Raw genomic sequence first — 27,638 nt, 5'->3', positions numbered from 1 at the left:
CCATGCAAGAAAAAGACTATAGGTGGTACATCCTTCTCCGTTCAAGCAGCCAAACTATGGAATTCATTACCCCCAAATATAAGATCCACGGATAACTATCTTCAGAAGACTACTCAAGAGTTGTCTCTTTCCTTCAGAACCACCATATTCGAGCAGCAATGGACTGCATATGCCTGTGATGATCAATATTTTTAATCTGATTATGTGTATATTCTAGATATGTATAGTTCTTTAGGAAATATGCATCGCTACTATGTCAGAAGAATAAATTACACACATACTCTTTAAACTTGCTTAACAAATGTATTTATTCACGGTTAAATATGTAGATGTGTGCATATGTGTGTATGCATGTGTGTATGGATATGTGTGTGTGTATTTACATAATATGTCTGTTATTCTATGCTTAACATGTCGATAGGTCATTGAATAGCTCCGAGATAAGTTGTTATATTAGATACTTATGAATCCCTGCTCTCGTTTTATATCACACTGATCAAATGTTTTATTATCATAAGCATTTCGCTATTCAAAAATTGAGGCAAGATAAATAAATGTTACAAAAGTACACTTATTAATTAACTTTGAATGTTACAAATCTTGAAAGTCTTTGTTTGTACAATACTACTGTTCTTCTCATATTATACTCATTATTATATTCCTTGAACATATATTCCCTTACTATGTATTTACATATCTATTTATTTATTACTCTAGTCCTACTGTACTAGAGAAAAATTAAATAAAAATAAATAACATAAAATCTATGAATAAAATTCCAATTATAAATAAGTAAATTAAAGTAAAAAAATAATAATAATAATAATGAATAATAAATGAAATAAAAATACAAATAATTATAAAAATTATGTATATCTATATATATAAATACAATTATAAATAAATGGAAATAATATCAATTTACTCTCTTGTAAGCTTTACTTTGTCTACCCATCACCATATGTCATGTCTCCATCAATCTATCCTCCATCCCCACTCTGTCTCATCCCAAACTCATCATGATCTCCCAAACAACCCTACTAAATTCTCCCTCATGTATCTCTCCTTTGACTCATCCAAAGCCCCTCCTGCTACTATGATCTTCCTAACCCTTTCCACAGACTCTTCCCTCCTCCATCTCTCCTTCACTCATCCCAAGCCTCATCCTATTACTATAAACTCCTAATTAACACTTCTGGATTCTTACCTCCTCTATCCCTCTAACACTCTAGTCAATCCAACTAACAAACTCACATATCCTCTGCTCAAATTAACTCATAATAATACTAAAACTGTACTCATGTTTCCCTATACTAATCCATCACTAATTCCTCTTTGGTTCGGAGTAGCATGCTATTCGCCGAAAAGCGCTTTGACAACTCGTCAGGGGTAGTAAGCGATATATAAATACTATTCCAATACAATACAATACATCTCCGAAGAGTGTAGATGTGTATTTGTGGTTACACCCTGCCCCCCTTTCACACACATACATTTCTGAGGAGTACGGATTTTTACTCTTGGTTTACCTCTTAGTATTTACCTTTCACACATACATCCCTGAGGACTGTGGATCTTTACTTGTGGTTAACCTCCTAGTCCTCCCTTGCTCACTTATACATCTCTGATGAGAGCTTATTGTTAGTCATGGTGTAACACCTAGCCCCAGTCTTTCAAACACATATATTTCAGAGGAGTGCAGATTTTTACTCTTTTTTTACCTCCTAATCTTTATTTTTCACACATATTTCTCTGAAGAGTGTGGATTCGTACTCATGGTTACCCTCGTGGTCCCTCCCTTGCATACTTGTACTTCTATGAGTAGCGTGGATAGTTACTCATGGCTTACCTCCTTGTTCCTCCCTTATAAAATCCTATATTTTTGAGGAGTATGGAATCATACTTATGGTTTACCTCCTAGACCCTTCATTTCACACACTTGCATCTCCGAGGAGCGCAGAGTCTTACTCATAGTTTATATCCTAGTCTTTCTCTTTCACACATACATCTCTGAGGAGTGCAGATTCTTACTCATGGTTTACCTCCTAATCCCTCCCTTTCACACTCATACATCTCTGAGGAGGGCAGATTATTGCTCATGGTTTACCCTCTACTCTCCCTTTCACACACATGCAACTCTGAGGAGGGCATATTCTTAGTCATGGTGTAACTCCTAGCCCCACCCTTCAAACAGAGAAGAATGGAGTTTTATTCTTGGTTTACCTCCTAGGCTTTACCTTGCACACATACATCTCTGAGGAGTATTAATTATTACTCACAGTTTACCTCCTAGTCCCTCCTTCTCACATTTATATATCTCTGAGGAGTGCAGATTTTTACTCATGGTTTACCTTCTACCCTCGCTTTCACACACATATATCTCTGAGGAGTGCATATTCTTAGTCATGGTGTAACTCCAAGCCCCACTATTTCAAACATTTATATCTCCAAGGAGTGCAGATTCTTACTCATGGTTTATTTCCTTGTTCTTTCCTTTCTCACACAAACAACTCTGATGACTATGCATTTTTACTCGTGGTTTACCTACTAGGCTTTCTATTTCACACATTCAACTCTGAGAAGTATTAATTTTTACTCATGGTTTAACTCCCAGTATTTCCCTTTGACTCAAACATCTCCGAGGAGTATGGATTCTTACTCATGGTTTACCTCCTAGTCCCTCCCTTGCACACTTATACATCTCAGAGGATTGCACACTCGTACTCATTGTTTACCTCTCAATCCCTCCCTCCACACTCATAGTACTCTGAAGAGGGCAGATGCTTACTGATGGTTTACCTTCTACCCTTTCTTTCACACACATACATCTCTGAGGAGTGCATATTCTTAGTCATGGTTTACCTCCTAGTTCCTCCCTTTCACACATATACATTTCTGAGGAGTACTGATTTTTACTCAGGGTTCACCTCCTAGTCTTTCCCTTGCCCACTTATACATCTATGCAGATTCTTATTTGTGGTTTATGTTAGAAATGAGGTCTCTAGTTGGCAATCAGTTTACACCCTTTGCAAGTAGGGGCCCTCTTTCTAGTCAGGGTAAGGGAGCTGCACAGCTCAGGTAACCCCTGCTCACCCACTTGGTAGCTTGGCACAAGCAGGCAGGCTTATCTCAGAGGCAATGTGTAAAATATTTGTAGAACCACACACAGTAACACAGTGAATACGCCACAAAAGGGCACCACACCCATTTAGAAAAATTGCCAATATTTACCTAAATCAAACAAGACCAAAACAACAAAAATCCAACATGCACAAAAAGAGATATCCATTTTTAAAGTAGAAAGTCTTAATAGAAATAAATGGATGCATTGTTTTAACACAAAGTACCTTGTGAGCGTCAAAAATAAAGCAGCAGAAAAAGCAAGCAATGTGTCAATTCCTTACTCACAAGCGAGGCCATGCATTGATTCTTTCCCCGCCAGGTAGGTGATAAGTCAATCTTTTTCTTACAGGAGAGGGACGTGTCAATTTTTGGTCCCGCAGCCTCGGGCTCTTGCAGTGATGCAGTAGATTTTGACGCCCAGTGATGAAGCACGGAATATACAGACGCACCACAACAATGAATCTGCACTGAGCAGGCAATGCATCAATTTCTGCAAATGCGAGGCAGATGCTGTGTCAATTTTACAGCCACAATGCGGGTGCTATATCGATTTTACAGCTGCAGTGTGGGTTCTGCGTTGATTTTACAGCCACAGTGCGGGTGCTCTGTCAATTTTCTGCCGCTGGGCTCTGGTGCGTGGATTTCTACCTTGGGTTTTCAAATCCTCCTTGCAAGGACCCAGTGACTGGATGTGGCATCACTTGGCAGGTCAGAAAGAGAGCCCAGGTGCTGGCAGATGAAGTCTTTGATGGCCCTGAGACTTCAGAACAGGGGGCAAGTTCAGTCTAAACCCTTGGAAAAACTTCACAAGCAGGATTTCAGAAAGCAAAGTCCAGTCCTTTCAATCCCAAGGCAGAAGCAGCAGCAGCAGGCCAGCACAGCAAAGCAACAGGCAGAGTGGCAAGTCCTCCTCAAGCATTAACCCCTTCTCCTTGGCAGAGGTTCCTCTTGATCCAGAAGTGATCTAAAAGTCTGGGGTTTTGGGTCCAGTACTTATACCCCTCTCTGTCTTTGAAGTAGGCAAACTTCAAAAGAAAGTCTTTGTAGTGCACAAGACCCTGCCTCTTCCTTGCCCTGCCCCAGACACACACTAGAGGGTTAGAGAAAGTATTGTGAGAGGACAGGCACAGCCCTTTTCTGGTGCAGGTGTCAGGTGTCAGGTCCTTACTCCCACTCTAACCGAGGAAGACTCATCATGAAATGTAGGACACACCTCAGCTCCTTTGGTGTCAATGTTTAGTGGGGATTCACAAACAGCCCAACTGTCAGTCTGACCCAGACGTGTATTCAGCAGCCAGGCACAAGCACTGAATGGTTAAGCAAGAAAATGCCAACTTTCTAAAAGTGGCATTTTCAAACTCACAATCTAAAAACCAACTTCACTAAAAGATGTATTTTTAAATTGTGAGTTCAAAGACTCCAAACTCCACATCTCTGTCTGCTCCCAATGGGAAATTACACATAGACGGTATTTCTAGGCAATCCCCAAGTTAACCTATGGGAAAGATAGGCCTTGCAATAGTGAAAAAACAAATTTAGCAGTATTTCACTATTAGGACATGTAAAACACACCAGTACATGTCCTACCTTTTAAATACACTGTCCCCTTCCCATGGGGGCTACTATGGGTCTACCTTAGGGGTGACTTACATGTAGTAAAAGCAAAGGTTTGGGCCTAGCAAGTGTACTTGCCAGGTTGAACTGGCAGTTAAAAACTGCACACACATACACTGCAGTGGCAGGTCCGAGACATGTTTACAGGGCTAATCATGTGGGTGGCACAACCAGTGCTGCAGGCCCACCTGCTGCATTTGGTTTACAGGCCCTGGGCATCTCTAGTGCATTTTACTAGAGACTTACTAGTAAATCAAATATGCCTTTCACGGATAAACCAATTACCAATACAATTTAGACAGAGAGCAATTGCACTTTAGATGTGGTTAGCAGTGATAACGTGCCTAGAATATCAAACCCGGCAAAAACAAATTACAGCAAAGGATCCAAAAATAGGAGGTCAGAAGCAAAAAGTTCAGGGAAACCACACCAAGAGCTGCCAGGTCTAACAGTTTACCTTCTAGACACTCCCTTTCATACATACATCTCCAAGGAGTGCTGATTCTTACTCATGGTATAACTCCGAGCCCAACACTTTAACAAATATACATCACCAGGGAGTGCAATAATTTACTTATGGTTTAACTCCTAGTCCCTCCCTTTCACACTCAAACATCTCTGAGGACTTTGCATTCTTACTCATGGTTTACTCTGTAGCTGTTCCCTTTCACACTCATACTTCTCTGAGGAGTGTAGATTTTTACTGACTGTGTACCTCCTAGTCTCTTTTATTCCTCAACCATTGCTGCCCCTCCCTTTCACATACATACATCTCTTCTGAGTTCCACCATTATCTTGTGCTGAGCTAGTTATTATACCCTTTTGACATGATCTCACACCACCTCTTCTCTTGATGATGTACTAAGACTAAGTTTTAGTTATATATCAATCTGGCTCTGACTTTCTAACTGTTAATCAGGCTCCCTTTGCTGACCTGCTTGTACCCATCTTAGAGCTTCAATACATTGTATATATTATTACATGTATGCAATTTTCTTTGTATACATGTATCAATGTTCCATTACTGTTAAGTAACCCCCGAAGTGCCTTTACATCCAGGGGCCACGTTTAGACACAAAAATAAAATAATGAAAATAAACACTCCCACAGTTACCTGGACAGCATCTCCCAGACCATCAGATACAAGTCTCCTGCATGGCTGTATAAACTAGGCCTGGGAAATATTTTAATTACACTGGAGTAATTTTGGTAATTTCATGTTACCCTTTTGGCGAGAAATTACCAAAAATTACACAAAAATGATTGCTCATTTAGTTATGAGTAATTTGGAACAAAAATCCTACTGCGGCACCACAGCAACAGCAAATAGTGAGCCACCACTTGCTGCTGCTATGTTGCATTTAGCTCTGTTTTGTTAGCGTAAACTCCATCCTTAGGTTGTTTTTGGACGCAACTGTGTATTTTGTGCTAAGAGAAAAATGCTTGGTTACACTTCTCGCACAATCTTGCCTAATATAGCGTAATTTGCTGTAATTTTACAGAAAATTGTACAGCAAATTTTGCAAGTTATACCCATCCCTAGTATTAACCTCTCTCCATTCAGCTCTACATCAGCCATCAAAACTGGTGGCCTCTCACCTTCCCAACCAATTATTCTTTTCACTTTTATGCCCTACCTGTCACTGTAACCTAGATGTCCCCAGAGTTTGCCAGCAAGACATCGCCTTACCACCAGCTTCACCCATGTTAGGATGTCCCCTTTAGTGGCTATGGCAGCAGAGGATATAGGGTTCATCTTTTCCTCTTAATCGTTTCCGTAAATATGGGGCGTGGCCTAGAAACATGGCCAACAGGACCTAATCCCCCGAGTTACAGACTGGCTTATCTTTTGAATCCTCACTATTCCTGCCGCGTTCTAAACAATTCTGGTTTCCATTAAGCAGCAGCACTCACTGCACTTACCGGCTGTCCTGGAATTATCATAATCCACACTTCTGGTGTGACAGGAGTCTAAAGGAGAGACCCAGTGGCGTGTCCGGCCTGTGCAAGGCCTATGCAGGGATCGGCTAATGGAGGTCTAGGGAGCTGTTCCAGTGAGCAGCTACTCGGAGGGAAGGGGTGTCTAGTTGACCCCCAGTCTTCCTGACTGGGTTGAAGCATCCCTGTCCGGAGCTGCAGGTCACACTGGTCAGGGGCAGCCAAGACTACGGAGGAGGGGCGGGCACAGTGGATTTCCAGTGGTGCGGCCCGGGCCTCCCATGAAGTTTCACAGCCTCAGGGAGGCCGGCAATTTCCTGGTGAGAGCAGCGGTCCTGATGGAACGGTCTTCTGATGCTGGGAGCCACTGCCGCTAGCGGTCATGGCAAGGGAGCTGCATAGAAAAGACTCCCGCTCCAGCCAGCAGAGTTGAGGACTGAAAGAAATTGCTGCGTGGGAGGAGAGGTGGAGGGTGATGGCCCCCGCGAAGCATATCCAGAGGAGACCCAGCGCCACGCAGGGGCCTTGACCTCTGCGACGGGCAAAATTGCCGGGCCCCATTTTGGCCCCCTTGGTAATCTTTGGCAGGCCCCGGGGAGCGTCGGAGAGAATGAAGGCCTACTGGAGATGGAGGTGAACAGTTGAATGGATGTCCCTATAATACTGCACATACTTAATCCAGTGAACTGTACCTAGCTAGAGGGGATGCTGTACCCCAGGGAAGGTTGGAGCGGTGCCACACCCTACCAGAATGCCACTGTTCTTTGCTTTGGCACAGACCTGCTCAGTGCGGCCCACGATTTGAGACTAAAAAAAGGAGCGGGCCCACCTCATGTTCGGGGTGGTGGCAAGAGACTTCTCAGAGACCCCAGCTCCCTGTGACAGAACAGATTCAGGCGGGGGCACTCCAGGGGCTTCTACCTGAGGGGCACAAACAAAATTTGGGGCCTACTCTGCTGTGTGGAGAAACACTACTGAAGGACCCGTGCAGCATACTTCCACCCCCTGGCTACAGCCTGGGATGCAGATCACTGTTTGCGGGTGCTCTGTTTCTCAGCTGGGGCATCAGTCATTGGCCACACCGATCCCTATATCCCTGGTGGTTCTAAAGGTATACAAGGAGCAAGGTGATCCTGGGGTCGACCTGTTCCTCCTCGTCTGTCTGGAGAACGCCCTGGTGAGGGTGGCTATGGGGAGGAGCTCAGAAGATATTGAAGTGCAGGAGATCTAGCAAAAGGCACACCTGTGAACAGCAGTTTAAACCATGGGCAAAGATTAAACAGTCTGCAATCAAGCCTCCAATACCGCCACCCCCACCCAAAGGATAACACGCCAAACAGGTGTCATGGAGGGAGAGGATGCTCAGGAGGGTCTCACTGAGCTCTAGATGGCTAAACCATTGGCTGCCATCCAGGGATCTTAGTCCGCTCTCGAGCATCAAATCGAAACTGTGTCTCTAGATGTGAATCTCCTCCGGGCGAACCTAAGAAAGGTAGCCGACAATGTCACAGCCATGGAGACCAATATTGTGAACCTGTAGAGGAAGGTGAAAGACCTCAAACTGTAAATGGCACAGATGCAGACTGCAGTAGCAGAGTTGGTTAAACAAGCAGAGGATGCCGAGGGTCACTCCAGCTGAAGCAATATCAGAGTTTTAGGATTTCCTGAGTGAGCAGAGGGCTCATCTATGGAACAATTCCTGAAAGACTAGATACAAATTGAGTTGAAACCCCGGGCCTGTTGGATTTGGCCATTGTAGAGAGGGCACATAGGGCACTGGTCCTTCCTCCACTGCCGGGGGCGCTCCCTCAGGCCATCATAGCTAAATTACCTAACTACCACAATAGGGACTGCATCCTTCGAGCAGCACAGGAGCAGACGGTCCCCTGGTTTGGCAATAACTCAATTGCTATCTACCTGGATTATACAAAGCAGGTCCAGGAACAATGTAAATCATTCACATTAATTAAGCAAAAATTACTCTCCCTGAAGATGTAGTATATGCTGCTGTATCTGATGAGGCTGACAGTTATATTTCAGAACAAAGTGCACTTTCTTGAAATCCCAGAGGAAGTATGGGACTGGCTAGTGTTTAGAGACGGTTCCGAGACCCCAGGAGGCGGGGGCAGCAAGAGGAAAAACTGGGGATTATGACCCAGGGACAAAGTCCATCAATGACCAGCAGGCAAAGAAAATACAAACCTAACTCCCCAGGGCTCACACAGAGTGACAATTAGAGAAGGTGGCAATATGCAGTTGATGGCCTTGCTCTCCCAGACAGAGGTGGAGGATGTCAATGCACTGATTCCTCAGGGTGAGCGTGGCACAGGGGACATGGCCCCATCACTGAGTACCTAGCCGGACTCCTTGACCGCCCTAGAAGCGACATATGGCAGCAGCTGAAGCTTGACATTAGTGCCCGGTTTGACTGTGATATGGTTGATGAGGGTCCAACTGAGTGTTTGAAGGGTTGCTGGGGTAAACTGGATATGACCCTGGTAGGATGATAACTGTACCTATTGTGCACTCCTGTCTAAAATTAGGGGGCGGGAAACCTGAGACACAAGGCCTATTGGGGCAATTATACCTTTTATTTGCAGCACAGAATAGCTACCAGATTTATTCGAGAAAGATCACTTGTGGCATGTTTGGATGTGCATAGCTGCTGGGAGCTTTGCTTATTTGAGGATGGGAAGAGTTAGCCAGTCCCCGTTGGATTAGCTGGGTAGGGGTGCAAGTCCTGGCACACGCATTTGGTGGGCATCAGTAGCTTTATGGTTAATCTATTCTTGCCTATGGGTGGGGTGAGGAGGTTAGGTTGGTTCTATGGTTCAAGTTGTATTGTTAATCAGCAGTTCGTTGGAGGCAAAACAGGAGGAAGGGAGATGAGTGTCCACATACCTAGACAATGATGTAGGGTGAGTTCAGAGTTCTAACCTGGAATGTTAGGGGTTTGGGCACATATGTAAAATGCTATAGAGCAGTTACCCCCCTGAAGAGACACAAAATTGACATTGCATGCCTACAGGAAACACATCTAAATCACTAGGGGCCCAGCATCTGGCCAAAAAGTGAAGTGGTCAGATTTATCATTCCTCTTACTCAACATATGCCAGAGGTGCTCTAGTCTAGTTGGCCTCTGGGGTTCCATTCTCCCTCACCTACACTGAGGCAGATGTGGGAGCCAATATGTCCTCTTACAGGGCATGTAGGGCGGTCTACCAATATCTCTACTGAATAGTTACGCACTGAATAATGATGGCCCAGGATTCTTCCACACCATACAAGACCTGTTGACACATGATTTGAATCTGTCACTTCTGTGGCTGGTGGACTTCAATTGTGTGTTAGATCCCTTCCTGGACAGGATGCGTCCGAGGGATGGTATGAAGACTCAAATGAAAAAAGGCTCTTTGTGAGGTAACACAAAACCTTGGACTACAAGCCATCTGGAAACTGAAACACTCCAAGCAGACAGTATATACATGTCACTCGCTAGCACACAACATATACAGCCGACTGGACAGAATCCTAATTTCCTTGTTCCCCCACTTGGAGGATGTCGGGATTACCCACTTGGCAAGATTCCTAGCTGGCTACTCCCCTGTTAGTTGCAGGATTGCGTGGGGGATGCCCGATCATGGGTGAGAACCTGGCGAATGCCGGTAGATGTTCCGGAAGACCCAGATCAGTGGGAAGCCTTATCAACCGCACTTGCAGGTAATATAGAGTCAAACTGGGTTCTACAATGCACAGATCCACTGTACGTGAGGCCCTTAAGGCAGTGTTGAAGGGCACATGTTTGGGTTTGGCTTACTGGGTGCACAGGCAACTGCAGTCGTAGCTCCATAGGGAAAAGACAGAACTTGCACAGGCAGAAAGCCCTAGCTGCCCTGATGCATATGGCGGGAACATCTTATCTGTTGGAGAATTGCAGATATTTGAGACAGGCTCAACAAGTATACCTTTTGACAATACCGACAGCGGTTACACCTTAAGGGAAACTAATCAGGCAAACTCCTAACCTGGATTCTCAGCAGGGACATTGCCTCTCCTCTGGTAACATACTTAATGACTCCCGAGGGCCAAAGGGTTACCTCAAGGGTGGACATAGTGCAAACTTTTGCTTGGCACCTGCAACAAGTGTGTACTGCTGACCAGTGTATTGAACTACAGCAATACTTAAGGTTCTTGAAAGGGCTGGCTATCCTGTCACTCAGTCCAGTGGCAGTAAAAGCTTTAGAGGCCTTCCCAACCTGGAGAAGCTTAGGTTAGCCCTGAAAGCACTCCCGCGTTTAAGGGCGCTTGTGGGAAAAGACTTCCCATCTGAATTCTATCAGGCATTCTTGGCAACACTAGCACAGATGCTTTTGTAGGTATTCCTGGAGTCCAGGGACAAGGGCATATTACCAACAACCATGAGAGAGAGGGTGATATGCATGCTTCTGAAGCCGTGGGAAGAGCAGACTGACCCAGCTGCATTTAGACCCATCACCATGATTAAAGCAAATCTGAACGTTCTATGCAAGTTGCTGGCTACTTGCCTAACAACACACATGACATATCTAGTACATGAAGACCAGTGCGGCTTCATACCAGGATGGAATACTAGAATAAACCTGAGGGGACTATCACATATACTACATGAGGTCAAAGATTGCATAAAGAAGATGGCGCTCGTTGCCATTGACTTGGAAAAGGCATTCGACCCAGTGGACTGGGGATACCTGCTAGAGGTGTTACGGATTATGGGTTTCATCCCCCAGTTCCACAGTTGGGCCCTCGTCCTTGGCACAAGAGTCAGAGTGGGGAGCACTTGCTCAGAGGTGTGAACACAGGGACGGTGCACAAGACAGGGCTGCCCTCAATCACCACTCCTGTTCACAATCGCAATGGAGCCGCTAGCAATTTGAGTGCGCTGGGATCTGCAGGCCTGGGGCATATCACTAGGACGGGTCCATCATATTGTTTCACTCTATGCTGATGATGCTCTGTTCTCTGTGTCCTCCCCCTGAGTCTTGGTGCCACCGTTACTCCAGCTGTTGGATGACTTTGGTGGCCTTTCGGGACTCAGACTCAAAAAAACCAAGTCCTTATTATTTCCACTCGCCTCGTTATAGGAGACCCCATTAGCAGAATTGCCACCTTTGGGGCTGTGTTGGGAAACGGAGCAGTTTCGTAACCTGGACATTAAAGTAGCCCATACAGCTGCCCAACAGCCTAACCTTAATCTTGGAAACTACCAATAGGTAGTCCATAGGAAAAACATTTTTTGATGTGGCTATATCTTTGGGGACGTTTGATAGATCTTCATGAAAAAAAGTGTCCACTAGGGTCTTGTTGTGCATGAAAAGGGGTGATCCGTCAACCATGAGCAGAGAAAAAGAGGGATAAAAAAAAAAATGTTACTCATGTTAATTCCCATAGAAACTCCAAAACTTGAACCTGGTTCCCCCATTACAAAGTTTTCAGCTCTGGATGTCATGCCACATCCTCTCCCTTAAGTGTAACAAATAATTAAGTGATCAACTGGATAAAAAACATGAAGATAGCAAATAATTTAAAAGTGTTTTGTCTCTATTTGAGAAAATATGTCCTCATTTTAGTTTTTTAGAGCACTAACCATAATTTCTATGGGAGTGAGACCCTCTAATTTTGATAATTTCTAAAGGAAATGCTTTAGGTATTGCAGTTTTATTTACATCAAAATGACATCAGGTGTGCCACACTGTTTTAATAAATATAAATGTTAGCAATCTAGTTGTTCATTCGAATACTGTGGGGAAGCTGACGCTAGGGGCATGGTCTCAGATAACTGAGGGCAGAGAAGAGGGTGCAAAGGCAATAAGTTGACCACAATGAGCAGGTGGGAGGGTCATTGTCAATACAACCAACCATGGAGGACAGGGAAAAGGGGGGTAGGGGCAACAAACCAACCTACGGGACAGGCAAGAGAGGCTGTGGCAATATAACAGACCATTGAGGACAAAACAAAGAGGCAGTGGCAATACAAACATACATGCCAACAGACCCAATACAGATAGGAGACTCACAATGTTTTTAAGCCCAAACGGGCTACAATTTATCTGCTGCCTGCCTAAAACGTCCTCATTTTCAATGTAAGTCAATTTAAGAATTCTAGACAATCTGAGGTGAGTGCTATACGAAATGAAACTGCCTCCAAGACCTGCACAATTTGAAGCTCTTAGTATTTGAGAACTCACTTCCCCAGATTTTCTTTAAAAATCTCATTCTTACCGAGTAAAAAATGTTGGCAAGTATGGTAAATTGGATCACGAAGGGCAAGTGGAATGGGTTAGGGACATGGACGCAGATAACAGAGGGCAGAAGAAAGATGGGCAGGGGCAGCAAACTGGCCTTACAGCGTAAGCTTCAGGTGTTGCAGCAGCACACTACACAACACAGGGCAAGGGGTAGAGCAGTGCAGCACAACAGACAATGGAAAGCAATAGGAAGGGCTTAGGGCCATGCGCATGCACATCAGAGAGCAGAGGGAAAACAGGTAAATGCAGCAAGCTGACCATACCAGACAGACAGGAGGGACAGTTCAACCAGTTCAGAGCTTTAATACAGTTCAGTCTGTGCCAAGTCCTATTGTGACTCACATTATGCCAAATTCTAATGTGAACCAGACGGTGCAGTCACTTTATGTGAATCTGCCACTCTAAATTGTATGCCAAGTCACCCTGTGCAGATGTTTAGTCCATGTCAGCCAATGCCAAATGGAACCCAGAGTCAAACAGGGCAAAGTTTTAGTACTGTCTTAACAGGACAGAGTTTAGAAACAACAATTTCACAGACTCAGACAAATTATATGGGCCCAGATGCATTAACAGTCCCTGTGACCAGGGGTCCCATTGTTCCCTTGTATGCTCCAGGTACGTCTGAAAGCAATGCACATTCATTAAATGTCATAACAATTCCTGATACACCAGTTACATCCGCTGGGATGTCACCAACTGGTAAGCAGAGCTCATTATACTCTAACAACTTAAAGATGGAGAGAAAAGGTTCTCTTGTGAGACAGTTAACTCCTACACAAATCACAGATCCAAACTCCAGATGCAAGGTTTCCTCAGAGAATCTCACCTTATTTTGTGCCCAGACCAGATAAGATCTCAAACATAAATTGCAGCACTCCACAAGGAGGAGTACCTATTAACATGCCAGAGAACATGTCAAAACGTAATACCACGAGTCAACAGGCTGTAGGTTCTTCAAGAGAGAAGTATTGGAGAATGCTAATATAAGCTTGCAAGGCTTTAATGCACAGCAGCTGAATGAGTGGTTAAACAATTTGAGTCCTGAAGGTGGGTGCAGTATAACAAACTGCAACACGAGAACAGAAGAGACCCCAGAGAGAGACAGATCAGTAAATGTGCCCAGACTGAAACTGGAATTACATGAAATGATATTAGGAACGTTAGACACAGCCCAATTGGAAAGTTAACACCGAAGATGAACTGCAGTTCGTGTGCAAAGACCTCACTCAACTTGTAGAAGAGGCTTATGAAAAATTAGCTGAAGTAGCTGAGATATATAATATTGATGTAGAGACATCAAAGCCCTTAAAGAGAAGCTACAGATTGGAGTAAAGCACAAAAGGTATAGTCAACTTGAGATCCTGTGGAATGAAAACATGCATTAAGGAGTTGATTGCATATATTCAAAAATGGGGTGCTATAGATAAAACAAATGTTCCTCTGGCAGGAGTAAATCAAGCCAAGGACAATGTAAAAATGTTGCCCATGAGACAAATACCAGGTGGAGGTTATATTCATGTACCCTGGAGTAGGCATTATATTCTGTCATTCACAAATGATTACCCAAGACTGAGAGAGAAAACAGTGTAATGGTACAAGCAGACAGAAAGATTTGTGAAACTTTCAAAATGCCTGTGGGAGAATTTCAATATGTTGTTTGACAATGTGATCCATAGTGAGTTGTGGACTGAATGCAAAGTTAATTGGCCAGACTGTGAATCCCAAGAGACCCTGTGATAGGTGCACAATTAGAAGAGGTGATGAAAATGTATTACAAGGTGATTGAGTTTCTGAAATACAATGTGTTGCCTAAAGATGTTGATTGGCAGAGGATTGACAGGATGGCACAGGAATTAAAGGAGTCGCTTCAAGCCTATTATGAGACATTGTTGCAGGCTTTCAAACATTTTAGTGGCACGGAGACAATAGAAGCTAAAGATACGAGTCCTTTTCTGTTCAGATTTGTGCAGGGTTTCAAACCAGACATAAGTGACATGATTCAGCAGCATTTGGTCTGTTGCCTGTACATACAGATTGATGAGAGCCTACAGTATGCAAAATACTGCAGCAATGACCTAGAATTAAAGCACACAAAGTTAAAAGAAAAGATGACGGTCATGCAATTGAAGGCTGCACAGAAAGTTAGTCAGAGCCCGCAGAAGATGGTGAACACTGGTGGTATGTAAGGAGTGCATTATCAGATAACAAATGTTGTCCAGCCTAGAGGTAGGGGGCATGGTGTTCAGGTAAATTAAAGTGGAGGTGCTGTTGATTTTCAGAATTTGAAGAGAAATAATCTGTGTCATGTGTGCAGAACATTTGGTCATTAGCAAAGGGAGTGTACCTTTAGTAATGTGAAGAATCAGGTACAGAATAATGGAGTTGCTCAAGTACAAGGCAATAATCAGGTTCAAATTCAAAGAGATCAAAGACCCAGAGTGCAAAATGTAAATGTGTCCCCAGGACAGGAGATTCAGGCACAGCATGACTCAACATAGGTTGTGCCCCATCAGAATCTAAATGAAATTGCAAATGCAAATGTTGATCAGATAGCATCACAGTTTCCCTTACTGGATTTGAGTGATGAGGAATTTTCAGAAATTCTTCAAGCAGACAGATCAGATGATGAGAACTGCATGCTAAGTGCATCCTTAGAAGTAGATCAATGTGGTTCCTATGTAAATGCTAATGCCATAGGCCATAATGTGTCATATTTGGTCGACAATGGGGCTACACACTCCACTGTCAGAACAGCAGAAGTACCAGTGTCAGTCGCTGCAAATCTCAAGGGGGTCCGGCGGGGGGAGGGGTGTAGTAGGGTAGGAATAAAATAATAATTATTTTAAAACTTACTGTTCTGATGCCTCTGCCTGCCGCCTCACTTCTCTCCTCTCCTGGTGTCCCAGCAGTCCCAGGGACAGCAGCACAGGCCCCCCATGCAATCCTGGCCTTGGTCTCATGCTATGCCTAGCATGAGAACAGTATCAGGATTAGTCTAAGCGACTTGGTCTGCGGCTCAGACAGTGCACTGGGGTCTGTGCAGTTTCTCCAACGTGCTGAGAAGTACCAAATTTGCCCCTTTCAGGAAAAAGAATCCAAGTTGTAGGCATCACAAACAAATAGTTGACAAACCCTGTAACAGAACCTGTCCCTGTAAAAATAGGTTCATTTGAAGTTGATCACCAATTTATGGTCTGTGATTCAAGTCCAGTAAGTTTTTTTGGATGTGACCTACTTTGTAAGCTAAATTGTTCTGTTAGCTGCACACCATGAGGAATCACAATTCAAACAAGTGAGAAATATGTGCCCTGTAAAATTGTGAAGTGTCACATTGTACCCAATTCTGACATGTAATGAATTGCCTGAAGATTTAACAGACACAGAGAACCGGAGGATTGGAATTTTTCAGGAAAAGATATAGGACTTATCAAAGGAGTTGGGCCTATAAAAATTACAGTGAAGCCAAATGCAATATATCCAAAACTTCCCCCAAATAACATCACACCAGAGACAATTGATGGAATCACTCCCCTGATAAATTGTTCAATTGAGAAGGGTATCCTGAAAGAGATAGTGGGAAGTCCATGTAACTCTCCCATTTAGAATGTGGAAGCTCAAAGGAAAGTACTGCATAGTCCAGCACCTGAGAAAAATCAATGAACTTGTCGTTCCATATTGTCCCATATTACCAAATCCTGAAGTGATTTTATTCCAAATTACATGTGAAGCAGAATGGTTTCCCGTGATTGATTTGTGACAAGCGTTTTTCTCTATAGCAGTGCAGGAGGAAAGCCAATTCCTCTTCACGTTCAAATTCTACAGTCATATTTTGGCATGGTGAGGAATTCCACAAGGGTATACTGAGAGTCCTTCGATTTTCAACCAGATCTTGAAAAAGAATATGGAATCACTTAAAATGCCCTACCACCAAGTCTTAGTTCAGTATATAGATGACGTACTCATTGCATCAAACACTCAAGAAGCATGTAGGAGAGACACAATTGGTCTCTTGAACCATTTAGGAGAAAATGGGCATGAAGTTTCACAAGCCAAACTACAGTACTGCAAGAAAGAAGTTATGTATATTAATCACTACATTGAGAAAGGTGTGTGGAAAGTGTCACAAAAAAGAATCTCAGCAATAATGAAAATGCCACTCAGAAAGAAGTCTGAATGTTCCTGGGAATGGTTGGCTACTGGCACCAGTGGATTCCAATTTGTTCCCTTTTGGCCAATCCTTCACAGTGGCCAACACACAAAGGTGTGCCTGATGCAGTACTATTGGATGATAACTGCATACTTGCCTTCACAGAGCTGAGAGAAAGCCTTTGTCACACCCCAGCTCTGGGAATGCCTGATTATAAAAAAATTATTTCCTTGATTTGCAATGAGAGGGAGGGATGTGCTCTCTCTCAGTTTTGCCACAGCTGCATAGAAATTCCTGCAAGCCTGTTGCATATGTTTCTGCCGCACTTGATCCTGTCGCTTCTGCACTGCCTAATTGTTTGAAGGCAGTCATTGCCCTGAGCGTCAGCATCGAATAGTGTGAAGGGATAGTTATGTGTCACCCTCTGAATATTTTATTGCTCACTCTGTGGAGATATTGTTAACCTGGACCAAGACACAGTATTTGATCAGTGCACATTTGAACCGCTACAAGCAGGTCGTCCTCACCTCTTAAGAACTATACAGTTTTGAATCCCACTACATCATTGCCAAACCCTGTTGTGTGGATGAGGCTGAGCATGACTGTCTCAATGTAACAGAATTGTGCACCAACCCAAGACCTGACATTCAAAACATTCCCCTAACTGAACATGACTATGTCATGTTTGTTGATGGCTCCTGGTTAAGAGACAAAGATGGTACAATAAGAACTGGGTATGCTGTTTGCACAGTCTCATGTGCGTTCGAAGCTTCCAGGCTTCGAGGAGTCTATTCTGCCCAAGTAGCCGAATTGGTTGCTCTTACCAGAAAATGTTATGTTTCTGAATAGCTCAAAGTGACAGTCTTCACTGATAGTATGGTTTTGGTTCATGATTTTGGACGGTTGTGGTCCCACAGAGGGTTCATGACCACCTCTGGATCACCCATCTGCAATGGTGATAAGGTCTATAATTTATTGAATGAGTTACAGCTGCCTGCAAACATAGCTATCACAAAGTGTGCCAATCATAAGAAAGCTACTAATTATGTAACCTTAGGTAATATTTGTGCTGATGTACTTGCGAGATATTATGCCCTAAGCTGAACTTCCTTTAATGTAGTGTGGAATAATGAGACCAGTGACGAGACAAGTCAAAATTCATGTTAACTGCTGTTGATACCTGGGAGGGATTTAAAAGGTTACAGGAAGAAGTGACATAGGAGGAGCAGCAAAGTTGTGTTAAAGCAGGATGTGCAAAGAGAAATTAGGATGATATTTGGGTTTCAAAGGATTGAAGAGCAGTGTTGCCCAAAGGCTTGTTGTCACCCATGGCTAGACACTATTATGGGCAGGCACATACAGGTATTATATTGCATTGTATTGCATTGTATTAGGCACTTGTAGAGTGCTAAGTTACATTAGGGCATCGCAGCACTATAGTGTACTACACATTACATAGCTGTGACAATTTTAAACATCTGCCATCAGAGCCAGGCGATCAACAAGATTGGGCAAACAGTCAAGTCTTCAGCTGTTTGCCGAATGGCAACTCCAGTTCAGCAGTCCGCAAGGTAGTAGGCATAGAATTCCATAGCATGGAAACATTGTGTTGGAAAGATCTGCCGCCTCTTCTCACTCTCACGATCGGCAGAACCATAGCTAGGCAGGCATGGAAGAAAGCAAGCATCTTGTAGGGATATAAGGAGTGATCCATGTATTCACAAACTTGGGATCTGTCTGGGTGAGTGATCTGCAAACAATGCATAGGGATTTAAATGTAATTCTTTGAGCAACTGGCAGCCTGTGTAGTGACTTTACAGCTTGGCGGACAGAGTGAAATTTAGAGATGTTACATAGAAGTTGGGTAGCAGCATTCTGCACCACTTGTAATTTGTCAACTGTTGATTTGGGAGCGCCCAAATATAGCGCATTTCTATAGTCCAGTTCTACTAGAATGAGTGCTTGGACTGCTAGTGATTAGGACAGGGATTGGAGAAGGTATAACATTTTGCTAAGAGCACTCAACATCCCAAAGCAGGTAGAAGCCTCTTTTGTTGCCTGGGTGTTCATGGTCAAGACTTTGTCCAGCCAAACGCCTTGACTTTTTACCACCGGCTTTGGTGTTGGCAGGGCACTTAAGTCATTAGACCATCCCAGATTTATCATATTTGGAGAGAAACTACCTAGAATCAGGAGCTTTGTTTTCTCACCATGGAGTTTCAGAGCTGAACAGCTCATGGCTCATCCAACTAGCTACATCCGTAATGCAGGAGCCAAGAGAGGGAGGTTGACAATCCTTTACATACCTCACTGAAAAAATAAGTTGGGGTATCGTTACCATATGATACTAGTAAGATATCATGTGTAAGGACGACCTCAGCCAAAGGGAGAATATAAACATTAAAAAGGGTGGGGCTCAGCGAGGATCCCCAAGGGACCCCACAGTTGAGCGGCATGGTATCTGATCTACTGTCACTATTGAATACTTGGAATGTTCTCTGGTTGAGGAACGATTTAAGCCACAGAAGAGCCTGTCCAGTCACTCTGACATTTAGGAGCCTCTCCAAGAGGATCTTGTGCTTTACCGTGTCAGAGGCAGCACTAAGGTCCAATAGGATGATAGCAACCACACATCCTTGATCTAGAAGTCTTTTTGCTTCGTCCATTGCTGCCAAAAGGGCAGTTTCTGTACCATGGCGAGGTCTAAATCCTGTTTGAGTAGGATGAAGTGTATCATGTTCCTCAAGAAAATCTAAAACCTGCTTATTTACATAATACTCAAGGATTTTACTTGGCCCAGGCCAGAGTAAAATCAGCCTATAGTTCCTAGACTCCAGTGGGTCCAGGTTGGGCTTTTTAGTAGAGCTCTTATCATTGCAAGCTTCCTGGCAACCATCACCATTACCTTAGCCAAGGACAGATTAAGGACTGCTAAAAGGAAAGGTCCAATGACATCAAAGATTTTGAATAAGCCTATTAAGGAGCGAAGAAAGCCTTTCCAGAGTGATTTCTAGGAAGTCTAAAAGTATCGCCTTGACATTTAACTGGGCCTTACTATGAACCTTGGTTCCAGGGGCTGAGTCTAAACCTGGGAGTGAGGAGTAAATATCATCTATCTTTTCCTTGAAGAACTTGGCGATATTATTACAATGCAGGGTCGAGGGTACTTGAATTGGAGAATCACAGACAGGTTTGAGAAGAGATTTTATAATCTGGAATATCTCTCTCTGCCCATTCAAAGCCGTCTGTATTATACTATGATAGTATGTGACTTTAGTGGTCAGGATTTCCCCAGGGTACTTCCTAATAGTTTCTATACATTTGGCTTTCGCCTTCGGTGAGTAGGTAGGGATGCAGTGATCAGAACCTTTAGACAGACATGGTTTAAGAGTGATTGCAAAGGCTGTGTGCCACAAATGTGCCACATGTCAGCAGCTGAATGTAAGAAAATGCACGTTTGTTACTCTGAGTCACATAGATAGATCAGGAGGGCGGTTCAACAGGATGCAGCTGGATTCCATAGAGCTGCCTGTGTGCAATGGACTGAGATATGTCTTAGTCATTGTATGCATTTTCTCACATTGGGTTGAAACCTGCCTGACTAGGAGAAATGATAGTCTCACAGTTACAAAGCTGTTATTGAGGGAGCTGATACCATGATTCAGATTTCTGACTTCTCTAGAGTCAGACCGAGGAACCCATTTCAGCAGTGAGGTTCTCAAATTATTGTGTGCGACACTGCAAGTTGAGCAAAGATTACACTTCAGCTATAGACCTGAGGCTTCTGGACTTGTTGAGCAAATAGATGGTACCCTAAAGTCTAGACTGGTGAAAGTATGTGTTTCCACCACTCTGAAATGGCCAGACGCATTACTTCTTGTCTTGATGAGTATGCAGAGTACGCCTGACATAAAGACAGTTGTCCCCTCCTGAAATTATCATGTGGAGGGCCATGAATTGCAGCAGTGCCTGTGAATGTGCCTGTGAATGTGCCTGTGAACATTACAGATGACTTGGTGCTGGATTATTGCAAAGAACAGGCTGACGTGGCTCGTTCTTTGTCTCATCATGTTGGAGAAGCTACAACACAGTTGCAGCAGGAACTTTGTCTTGCCCTATGTCTAGGCAATTCTGTAATAGTGAAAAAGCATGTAGGGAAAACGTGCTTGGAACCATGCTGGAGAAGCCCTGATCAAGTGGTTTTGGTAAACACTACAGCTGTGAAGTGTGCTGGTCTACCTAACTGGGTACATACCAGTCACATTTACAATGTTCCAGGTCCCCTAGATGATACAGCACCTGTCCCAGAAGGGTCAGTTACAGTGAGGGATCAGATTAGACAAGTTGTTGGGGCTGGACAAGTCGCTGCTACAGCACAAGTACAGTCTGAGCGAGTCAACATCAGTGGATGATACAGAAGGGTCGAAACAGAATCAGTTGACTCATGCGAGCTTGGATGCTGATGAAGGACCAGATGCTGTAGACAAAAGAGCTGTACCAGGAGACAATTGGCCAAGTGACCATACAGTGCCTGCTGTACAAGTACCTCCGACTATTGTTGTGGAGACTGAAGAGTCAACCCAAAGTGACAGTGATGCTGAGAGTTGAGTAAATTGAAGATCAAAGAGAAAGAGAGTACCAAGTCAAAAAATACTCAGCACCTGAATGGGCTTGTCTTTCTGCAAATGACTGGGAGCAGCAGTTTGCAACCTTTCGCTTTAACAATTCAAATCCAGGGCAATATTCTTGAGTTTGAAATTGCGGTAGAGCTGAACTTTGAAATCTTATTGCCGCTTGGTGAACAAAGACATTACGTTTTGCAAGTGATTATTAGTGATTACGAGCGATGCCTTTATTAGAGACGTTTGAGCTTTCAGTTGAAGCTCTTGAAAATTTGTAGGCAGAGAAAATTCTTGATGAATTTTCTAGAAGATCAGGGAACCTTTTGTGAATAATTTTAACTGTTGAAAAGAGACTATTTTTGATTTTTGTTTTGCTCACAAATAAAGAGGACTGAAAACAGCCAGTGATGCATTGAAGCCGCTTTGCATTTTTGATTCTGAATTCGATCTTTGATCTGAAATTAGATAACTCATGCAGTTGAATAGAAATAGAGGTATTAAATGCAAATACATATGTCTAGGTCTAGTTGTAGTAACAGTTATCATGATTACATTATTACTCATTGGACTGAGCCTACCCATAACAAGTGATTCAGAGATGGTTACATCTACAAGTGTCCAAAATGTAGCAAATGCAATGACAGATCAAAGGGCCACATGTACAAAATTCAGGTTTTGTGACTTGCAAATTTGCGAGTCATAGCGACTCACAATTAGCGAGTCGCAAAACCTGATGTACAACAGTGTCAATGACACTGTTTGCGATTCCCAAAGGGGGTCGCAAATGACCCAGCTCATGAATATTCATGAAGTAGGTCGCAATTTGCGACCCCACTGGGAATGGCCACCCTCATAGGGACGGTGGCCTGCTGGAGACAGCAGACCACCATGTCTGTGACTGCTTTTAAATAAAGCAGATATTTTTTTTTAAATGCAGTCCGTTTTCCTTAAAGGTAAACGAGATGCATTTCAAAAACAAAAATTAAAAGTTTTCTTTTCCTTTTTTCAGAGCAGGCAGTGGGGCGTGGGACCACTGCCTGCTCTGAAAAAATATTTTCGCTGCCATTCACAAAGGGGAAGGGGTCCCATGGGGACACCTTCCCGTTTGCGAATGGGTTAGCACCAGTTTGAAACTGGTGCTAACTGCGATTGTTTTGCAACCGCATTCGCGGTCACAAAACAAACATACATTCCATCTGGATTCGGTATTAGGAAGGGACACCCTTGTCACACCCCTTCCTAATACCGAATCGCAAGACCCACACTGCGATCCGGTAACAAGTTATCAAATCGCAGTTTGGGCTTTGTACATCCCAAATAACATTTTTCAAGTCGCAAACTGCCAGATTTGCCGTTTGGGACTTGAAAAATGCTTCATACATCTGGCCCAAAATCCCCTGTATAGTGCTGATAAATACTTACACACTGATGGTTCTAGAGGTGATTTATCTGCAAATGTGTATTATAAACTGTTATATGAATATGTAGATACCATGGAAGCTAGAAACTGCTATTTATGCACACTGTTGCATTCCTCAGTGAGTGAGGGATTCACATACCATAATTTGCCCCTAACCTATGGAATTTCCTGTAGCCTGTTACTAACACTTTTGTATCAGCAGGAGCATTATCAATATATTTATTTGAACTATGACCTCATATTTGTATTTGTCCCAATCATGAAACATTTGAGCAAGATTGCAAAAATGAAAAACATTGACACAGTAGGAGGATTCTTTGAGCCTACATTGACATTTGGTACCTACTATGCCAACAAGAATATTTTGACTTTAATACTTACTCAAGTAGGGAAGGAATTAATTGGACAAGTTGAGGAAAGGAGAAGAGCTATCAAGGCTAAAATAGAAAAGGGAATAATTTTACAAAATTAAGAAAAAGATTAAACACATTCAGTAGCTGGAAATTAAGGACTACTGCCGTTAGATTGGCAACATGTATGGAAATTATATATATAGACCCAGATAAAAGACTAACACACATTTTGTAGGAACCAGTGAATGTAGAGGTGTTTTTGTTTAAGAGTGTGCTGACATTTATGTTGAATGGGCGGGTCCCCACCATACCAGGTGTTTATGTCATTTGTGAAAAGGATGTCTATTACATGCAGCCGAAAGACTGGTATGGTACATGTTATCTGGGAGTAGTTTTTCCTAAGATTTATCATGTGGACCATTTTAATGATCCAGTTTGATATGAGAAATCAAACGCTGGAGTTAAGGGAGGTGCTAGCACTTCAGAGATTGTAGGAGATGTTTTTGGTGCCATAATTCCATCAGTAGGTGTCATCTTGAATGATCTTAAGATAAGGAAGTTGTCAATAAAATTAGATAAATTACCTACAGACACTGCAGGTGCTATATTGTTAATGGACGCAGAAATGGATGCCATAAAATCAATGGTTTTAAAAAACTGGCTTGCGGTAGACATTCTTCTTGCAAAGGAAGGCGGAGTTTGCAAAATGGTACAAGCCCAACAGTGTTACACTTACATTCCTGATAATAGTAAGGAATTAGGAAAACACATTGCAAACATGGCTGACTTAAGACAGGACCTAAAGGAGTTAACAGCAACAGGTGCAAGGGAAGCAATAGCTAATGGTTTTTCAGCATTTGGAAGGTGGTTTGGAAATCCAGGGAGATGAATTGTTGCAACCATTTTGAGACCCCTGTTGATTATGGTTTTGTGTGCCCTAATTGCAGTTGGTCTTTACAAATTGTACAGGATACTGAAGGAGAAAAAAGCAGAGAGTTGAAGGAGACAGGCGGCGATTATGATGGAAACTGGAAGGAGCATTTACTATAGTAACATCAGTCAGAGGAGTTCAGAAGACCTTACCTGGATAAACCTCTGAAATTTTGAGCTCTCTCATTAAAAATATGAGTTGGAGTACTTTATGATGGTTTGATTCACCAGAAGCTTTAGTACTGTCCCTCATGTCACAGTGATCATCTATTTGTGACAATCTATTTGTGACAATTATGATAATTATGATAATTAAAGTACTAATAGTTTGGATGTAGAATGATGCACCGAGAAGCTATGTTAGTGTCCATTCATCTTAGACTATTTACTGAAACAAAGGTGGTATTGAGATTAATTTACAAGTTTGAAGAGTAAAACTCCCATCATGTTATGTTTTGAAGTCTAAACTAATAGTCTGTATTGAAACGATATTGAATTTCTTTTAATAAATGTTTTAAATATGTGTACAAAAATAGAGAAATTAAGTTTTTTGTCAAACTGACAGAAATATTGATAACAGTAGTTTTGTTTAAAGTTACTGTAACATGAACACCAATGAATATTTATTAATGCTGAGTTTATACTTTGCATATTAAAATGTGTTTTATTTGAATGTAATAATGTGCTGTTTAATTCACTTGCATGAGCCTAAATGAGGCCTGGTAGGCCCTCTATCCGTGACTGTGCAGAAAATGTCAAGTCATCTTGCTAATGTGTACCTTTCTTCCAGACTTCATTCCCTTGGGAAGTCTGGTTTAGTAATAGATATCTATTGGTCCACACATAGAGTGTGTGAGAAACTGACCTTGGATGTAGAACATCCTGGAATGTGGGCTGATAAATGAAACATTTGCTTCAATCTTGCGTGGAGCTATACCGATGGACACTGTTGTCATGACAAACCTAGGAAAACGTGGATTTTTCAAGTTGGAGTCGCATGATCGTTTTCTATTAGATGTTGCCCCTTCAAAATCAAATGAACTGTTGCACTGATGAATCAGCTTGCCTTATGAACTTTAAAGTATTGATGATCAGCTGGAGCTCCAAGAAGAATCTTTTTGACCTGTATTCTGAATGCTGAGCCCCTTGGAAAGGTATCTTCATTTCCCTGCCCTTGTCCCCTTAAAAATGCCTTGCTGGAACTTTTAGGGCCAGATGTAGGAAGCCGGCAAATTGCGACTTGCAATTTGCGAGTCCGAGCGACTCGCAAATTGCAACTCACAATTTGCTATGCAGAACGGTGTCTCAGACACCGTCTGCGAGTCGCTATGGGGTCGCAAAGACCCACCTCATTAATATTAATGAGGTGGGTCGCAATTTGCGCCCCCATAGCGACTATGGGCACTCACGGGGATGGAGGCCTGCTGGGAACAGCAGACCTCCATGTCCGTGACTGCTTTTAAATAAAGCAGTTTTTTTTTTTCCAAGTGTAGCCCGTTTTCCTTAAAGGAAAACAAGCTGCACTTAGAAAAAAAAAACGAAACCTTTAGTTTCGGATTTTTTCAGGGCAGGTAGTGGTCCCTTGGACCACTGCCTGCTCTAAAAAAATATTTTTGGGTCCACTCACAAAGGGGAAGGGGTCCCATGGGGACCCCTTCCAGTATGCGAGTGGGTTACCATCCACTTCAAGTGGATGGTAACTGCGACTACGCGCTCGCAAATGGAATTGCATACCACTGCGAGTCGCAAATAGGAAGGGAACACCCCTTCCTATTTGCGAGTCGGAAATGCATTTTGCGAGTCGGTTCCGACTCGCAAAATGCATTTCTGCATAGCAAACACACATTTGCAACTCACAAACTGCGATTTTCGCTATTTGCGACTCGCAAACTGTTTGCTACATCTGGCCCTTAGAGAATTTCTTCCTAGCCCTCAAAAAGAAGACTTTTGACCAAGCTTCTGATCTGCTGATGCTTTCCCATTTCACCTACTTTTTGCCCATATTAGTTAGTAACCTGCTGCTCGAGATTACATTTTTCCAAATTCTTTTTGTTCTTTTTGTCTTTTGCCTGCATGTGTTCCACCATGCACATCATCTCCTGATTGACTGAACTGCAGGGTTTTACCCTTGCCCAATTACATTGAACTGATGATTTGAACTGCCTTAATGCTTATTAACATGGATCAACTCTTGTTTTCCATTCACCAAGTTAACTCATTGATGTTCTGTATTGTCTTTGTTGAGTGTCTAGTTCTCTTAATGCTAGGTCACTTGAACTTACTTCGTCGCCTTGGTCAACGCTTGGTGATTTTGTATCTTTATAACTTTGTCTTGAGAATTATCTACATGTCTCTGAGCTTAAGTTTTTAATAAACTCCTTAACCTTATTCCCGACTGGAGACTTCCTTATACGGCCACATTGGTCTTACTGCTAAATTTAATTGGTTTGTATTTAAATTTTGTTGTTTGGTTCTACCACATCCTTATGCAGGTTCCAGAGATCCACTGACCTCGTTGAGCATTGATTCCTGCGAAGGATTACAATGCTCCAGCACAGTTTTCTGATCAATAATTTTACTGCAGATGTTGCACTGATAATATTAATGATGCCATAGAAGATGTCATCAATAAAATAATATGTGGGGTAATTAACTGTGCGCGTCGAGGGCGAGTTATAGTTACTTGAACTAACTCTAACAGCTGAATTTCTATGTTTTTTTGCGTGTAGATTGCCGCCTGCCCTGAACAGTTAGCTTGCTGTCTCATCCACCTTCTCCCTAGCCTCTATTATCTGAGTCCATGCACCAGCCCCCTCCCTCCTGCCTTCAGTGGTCTGAATTGCTACCACAGCCCTCCACTTACCTTGATGTCCTTGCCCACTTCTACTGCTCTCCATTGCTGAATACTATGCCCCATAATTGCCTTCCTGCTTAACCTCTGTGCTTAGCTTGCTGCCCCTACCCTCCTTCCCCCTGCCCTCTGATGTCTGTGTGCATACCCCTGCTTCCTCCTTTTTGCCCACCATATTCCTTGGACATGCCAGTGCCCCTCGTATCTATGCTAAGTGTTCTGTTGAGCGGCCACTGCCCCTCCCACCTGCCTAGCATGGTCAGATTGCTGATGCCTGTTCCTGCCACCTCTACCTTGCCTGTCCGAGTTCCTTGCCCCTATTCCCTCCCTTCTGTCTTTCATGGTCCATTTTGCTG

Source organism: Pleurodeles waltl, chromosome 9 (genome assembly GCF_031143425.1).
Source record: "Pleurodeles waltl isolate 20211129_DDA chromosome 9, aPleWal1.hap1.20221129, whole genome shotgun sequence".
Taxonomy (NCBI): Eukaryota; Metazoa; Chordata; class Amphibia; order Caudata; family Salamandridae; genus Pleurodeles; species Pleurodeles waltl.
The sequence above is the reverse complement of the archived record's forward strand: the minus strand, read 5'-3'. Positions refer to the sequence as shown.